The sequence below is a fragment of the Pangasianodon hypophthalmus genome, chromosome 15 (genome assembly GCF_027358585.1).
Source record: "Pangasianodon hypophthalmus isolate fPanHyp1 chromosome 15, fPanHyp1.pri, whole genome shotgun sequence".
NCBI lineage: Eukaryota > Metazoa > Chordata > Actinopteri > Siluriformes > Pangasiidae > Pangasianodon > Pangasianodon hypophthalmus.
The window spans coordinates 12153900-12159899 of NC_069724.1; the positions used below are offsets into that span (position 1 = coordinate 12153900).

Here is a 6000-nt window from a genome sequence, read left to right on the forward strand (position 1 = left end):
AGATCCCTAAAATTGCATTCAGTAGTTCTAAAGTTTTTTTTTTTTACCAGTTTTAGTGCTACCCATAAGGGTTCTTTGGTTGTTACTCATGGGTTCTATGTAGAATCCTAAAACCCTATCTCTATCACAGTTTGCCTATCACAAAGGGTCCCAAGGCAAGCGGAACCTTTTTTTGGAAGCTAAGAACCTTTATTTAGCCAGCGAATCCTTAAAATAACCGTAAAGAACAACTTTTTCTGAAAAAAATTTAAATATAGAACTATTTCTTGGTATAACTATAATTAGTTGAAAGTAAAATATATTTTATTTTTATTATTTAATTATGTCAATATTAATATTTTAAATACAGAATAAATAAATTAGAGACTAGAATGTACATAATCTGAGATTATTAGATAACAAATATAATATTGTAAATTGTATTTCTAAATATTTGTACTAATTTCAAGTGGTCTTATTGTATTGCTTCTTTTTCTATAAATAAATGCTTGAAATGAGCAAAATTATCTGCCAATTTACATTTAGAAGCCACTCAGGAACAACCCTTAAAGAGTCTATGTAGAAGCCTAAAATAGAGTTTTTCCCTATTAGAAATTATTATCCAATTATAGTAATTATCCAAATTAACCCTTAAAGTACCCTTGATGATCCGTATTTGTTAAGATTGTAGTTGCTGAATTTTCTACACTGCACAAAATATCTTAGCAGTGAAAACATTTTAAATGTAGAATTATTATTATTAAATATAATTATTATAAATAAATACAATTACTGCTCAATAATTATATTTTATTATATTTGTAAAATATTTAGGCTGATTTATTGTTATTATTTATTGTTACATTCTATATATATTATTAGATAAAGATTTTAAAGCCTCTTTCAAAACATTTCTAGTCATTTCAAACCTTACAATTATTCATTTGTTCTTCTTTTATGGGCAGATCTTTCCTTAAATAAATGCTTGAAATTAAAAAAATGATTTGAAATTTATAGAAATGGGCATAATAAGTTTATGTTTGTTTATTTATTTAGTTATTAAATAATCTCATATATTTGCCTATATTCAATATGTTTCCCTTTGCCAGGATATCATGTGTTTAGTGGACAAAAGTGTATGGCCTGGCTGTCCTTTTACAAATGTCTAATTTGAGGACTGTCAAGTTCGTCCGCAGGGGAGAGGACAAAATGGCACAATTAGCAGACTAGTTCCTGACCAGGACCAAAGTGCATCCTGTCGGGTCATCTTGTGTGATTAGCATGTGAATGGCATGCTTGTGTTGTTGTGTACTACAGAGCTCCTGCTACCTGAGACACTCTAATTAGCGATGAATTAAAGAGGGGGTGGTTAAAGAGAGGGCCTTTGTAGGGACATCTGGTTCCTTCTTCACCTCCTGTGTCGGGGGAGGAGTGACAGAGACACACCAAACAAAACACGACAGAGGGTCCGCACTTCCTAGGAAGGTCAGGAGAATGTGGAAGGGTTATAAAGCTACTCGCTTTACTCAGAAGTGTACCACACTTTAAAACTAGGGGTGAGCAAATAATATGATTCTTAGATGTATCTAAGAATGTCTTTTAACTTTAGTGTTCAGTTCACTATTTAGCAATAGATGCACTGTTCATCGATCATACTGACTTTAGACAAATGAGACAGAAAATCATTTTTGAAATGACCAACCTTGAATACATCTGTGTTTTTGGGGAACAGTAAAAGCACGCAAAACCACTTCTCATGCCTGAGGACGCTCCTGCCAGCAGGTGTGCTTAATCAAGTGTATAATGTTTTATTTTTGTAAAAAAACAGTTGTCATTAATGAATATTTCAACACTTTTTTGCATTCTGTTTTATTTTTGGGTCTGAAATGATGCAAATATGAAAGGGGTTATAGCAGATGGACCAAAAAATACATATGTATTTTTTCTGTTCAACAGAAAAATGAGTCCAGCACATAAAGTCTCATGTTGATAAAAAAAAAGTACTATGGTTCTACATTAAGTAAAAATTTAAAACAGGTCATTCTGATCCAAATGAAATTAATCAAATAGATTATGAAGCAAATCAGACCTGAAAAACATAAATAACTATATAACAAATAAATGACATGAAGACATGATACCACTTTTTCTTTTCCAGTATCAATACCTGAGTATCAGCTGATATCGATACCCATCTGATGTTATTTTTAAACTATTACACACAAAAATCACTTACAGCGTAAATTATATATATATATATATATATATATATATATATATATATATATATATATATATATAAAAAATTTACGCTGTACATATATATATATATATATATATATATATATATATATATATATATATATATATATATATATATATAAATAAATAAACTTACATTCTGTTTTCCACCACAGGGAGGTTTTTAGTACAGATCTCGAGGAGTTTATGCTGTTAAAAGAATTAATCAACTCCAGAATAACTCTTGTCATTGATTATTTTCCTATAAGAGCACAATCCCGAGTGTTATATTCAATATGTAGTACTTTCGAGGGCCGAAAGATTCCCATCTCTACTTAAAACTAAGCACTAATGTACACATAGTTTTAAAGAGGATTATTTTAATCAAAAAAATGAACATTAGACCCATCCCTGACTCTGTATTAGTCACTCTACCTCACAAGACACACCATTTCTAAGATTTCACAGTTTAAGCTGTAAGGGAATGTCAAAATAGTGTGTGTGTGTGTGTGTGTGTGTGTGTGTGTGTGTGTGTGTGTGCATCCCTGCGTGGGCAGACTTTAAAAAAAATGGAGTTCCATAGGTCATCCATGCTGAACAATAAGCTCCTTTTTAAAAGAAAAATAGCTCTGAGTTATAAAAACTCAAGCAAACTGTACACATTTTAGAGATTTCTCATTTACTGGGGCACAAAAACAAGCTTTGAAAAAGAGGTAAAGTATGGCAGATTGCAACAGAATGGGACACACTCATTATGACATAAAAATCCCAATAATGCAGACAAGCACAGAAAAAAAAGGATATATTTATGTATACATGCATACACTAACTGGCCACTTTAATAGGAACACAAGTACACCTGCTCATTAATGCAATTAACCAATCATGTGGCAGCAGCCCAGTGCATAAAATCATGCAGATACAGTTCAAGACCTTCAGTTAATGTTAATATCAAACACCAGAATCTGAGAAAAATGTGATCTCAGCGACTTTGAACATGGTAGTTGGGGCCTGACAGGCTGGTTTGAGTATTTCAGAAACTGCTGACCTCCTGGGATTTTCACACTCAACAGTCTCTAGAGGTGACACAGAATGGTGAGAAAAACAAAATCCATCCAGTAAGCAGTAGTTCTGCTGGCAGAAACACCTCGTCGACAAGAGACTGACCAGACTGCTTGCGACAGGAAATCAATAGTAACTAAAATAACCACTTTTTACAAACATGGTGAGCAGAAACGCATCTTCGAACTCACAACACGTCAGACCATGAGTCAGAAGTGCTACAACAGCACCACATCAGGTTCCACTCCTGTCAGCCACGAACAGAAAACTTGGGCACAGACTCACCCAGACTGTACAGTTGAAGATCAGATAAATGTTGCTTTAACATGCTGTAACATGCAGATAGTAGGGTCAGAATGTGGTGCCAAGAGTATCAGTCCACGCACCCACTTGGGCACTGGGCACCTTAATGCCAACCGAACATGGTGTGAATGCCAGAGTCGATCTGAGTATTGTTGCTGATCATGTGCATCCCTTTATGGCCACATTTTGCCCATCTTCTACTGGCTACTTCCAGCATGATAATGCACCATGTCACCAAGTACAGGTTGTCTTAATCTGGTTCCATGAACATGACAATGAGCTCACTTGTACTTCAACAGCTTCGCCAGTCACCAGATGTGAATCCAACAGAGAACCTTTGGGATGTGGTATAAGAAGAGATAATAATTAGAATAATAATAAAGCTTGTTTTGAAATACTAATCTTATATTTGTTATATAATAATCTCATATTCCACACATTCTATATTTAAAACATAAATATTCATATAATAGCGAAGTCATAATAAATAGCAAAACAATAATAATTAAAATATATAAATATAATATTTATATTAAATTCAGTTATTTGAAAGCTGGAATATGCCTAAATATTTCAAACATTGAGACAATAAATGTAATGTTCGAGAGGAGCTTGGGTGTTTTACCAGGAAAAAAAAAATCTGTTGTTTTCAGGATTCAGTGTGAGCATCGTTGCTGGTGAAGGATGAGAGGTGCATGACAACAACCCAGTACACAGACGGCAGCCGCCCGACAACCCGCCGCCCACCCAGCGTTGCTAAGCAGTTATAGTTGCTATGATGAGGGAGAGAAAGGGAGAGGCAGCGAGAGAGATAGACAGAGAGATAGAGAGGGAGATAGCAACTGAGAGAGAGAGAAAGAAAGAAAGAGAGCGAGTAAGAGATTGTGGAAGCTGTGTGTATATTTGGAAAAATCATTGTGCATTTCTTTTCTTGATATCTGTATCAGTGAGACACTGCAGTGCCTTTTGTTTGCAAAATGATGCTAAAGAATCAGAACTATCCTAATGGCATGGCCTAATAGTCTAATAAGCAGGCTGGATTGACATCTCTCTGTCTGAGACTCCATCTGCAACGTCACTCAAGCAGCTAAACACAGAATCAGGATTCAACCTTCATGTAGCAATCACCCAATTACAGAGTATCACGGTAGCTCCTGGATTAGTATAGCGACCGTACATACACTAAGGTCATTTTCACACTTTTTTCTCGACTCAGGGCAGCCCAGAGTTTGGAGTGAATAGTATGAACACTACTTTCAAGCCCAGGAGTGGTCCAAGCACCAATGCCTGGTCCTCTTGAAAACAGTGCTGTGGGTTTGACTTCAGCCAAACCCTGATGGTGAACCCTGGCTCAGCTTGTGACATTACTTCCTGTTTCTATTTTCATGGTGCCAGGGAAAGGGTTGTTATGGTTATTGACACATAAAAGCAGACGTTCATAGGACTAGAGCACTGTAATTAGCGCACCTTTGTGTTGTGAGTGCTTGCACTGAGTGTAATGTGAAAAATGCTTGTCTTGTGCCGGCCAGAATAAAAATCTTTTACGAGCTCCTCATTTGCAGGAATTGCTGCATGATTACATGTCATGCATCAAAAAAGCACTCTTCTATGCCACTTGAGTGCTGGTAACAATGAAAAATAATTTTAAAAAACAGCAAATGCAGCAGCCTAATAACTACCATTTTGCAAACCTGCGTGCACAAAAAAAGTGATTGTACAATCGACCTACAGTTCAGAAGAAATTCTTCTATGTGAAAGCAAACCTGTGATTATAAGCCCCTACTCCAAACGAGCCCAGAACTGGTCCTGGGTGAGGACTCAAATATTTGGACCAAGTGTAAAAATATCCTAAGAAATAGGCATATTATTATTAGGCTAATCCAAAAATTATAACACACTTCACATTGCCTTTCTGCAGAAGTAGAAGCAGTCCAGTCGTATAGTCCAGACTACAGAGCAGGTCTGGAAATTTCCCTAGTGTTTCCAATCCCACCCCCGATCCCTGCCTGCCAGGCATCCAGCCGGTGGTATTTACCACATCCCTCCTGCAGCTCCAGCTGCTTCCCCACACCAGGGTGCCGAGTGCCAACCACGACCCAAGCATCCGCTCCAAGCCACAACACAACAACACATCACTGGTGCAGCTATGCCTCAGGAGGTCCGGCCTTTAAACCCAGCTCACTCTGACTCCGCCCATCTTGAGCTGACCTTGAGTCCCCTCAAAGAGCTGCTGCATCTGGAGCGTCATCTGCTGCCTCACTGTACTGCAGTTAAAGACCTTAAATGCAGAACGTAAACTTTATATTTATCGATTTCACTTTATTACTGATCCCTGCAGTGACCCATCACACTTCCGATTAACTCTTCAGCTACACTCAGTATCGCCAGTGACTAATCCCGGCCTTAATCAGGAAA

At 36.7% G+C, this 6000-nt stretch overlaps 1 long non-coding RNA gene across 2 annotated transcripts; it reads right to left on the reverse strand.

Moving 5' to 3' along the window:
* Nucleotides 1-2386: 2386 nt before the first annotated feature.
* Nucleotides 2387-5714, reverse strand: LOC117599181 (uncharacterized). Of its 2 annotated transcripts, none has more exons than XR_008303790.1 (3): nucleotides 5621-5714; nucleotides 4211-4427; nucleotides 2387-3920 (listed from the first exon to the last, which is right to left on the reverse strand). It is a non-coding gene; the product is annotated as an uncharacterized LOC117599181 (long non-coding RNA). The 2 variants fall into 2 exon arrangements; XR_004579623.2 differs by having other exon boundaries at nucleotides 5484-5710.
* Between the last annotated feature and the right edge of the window lie 286 nt (nucleotides 5715-6000).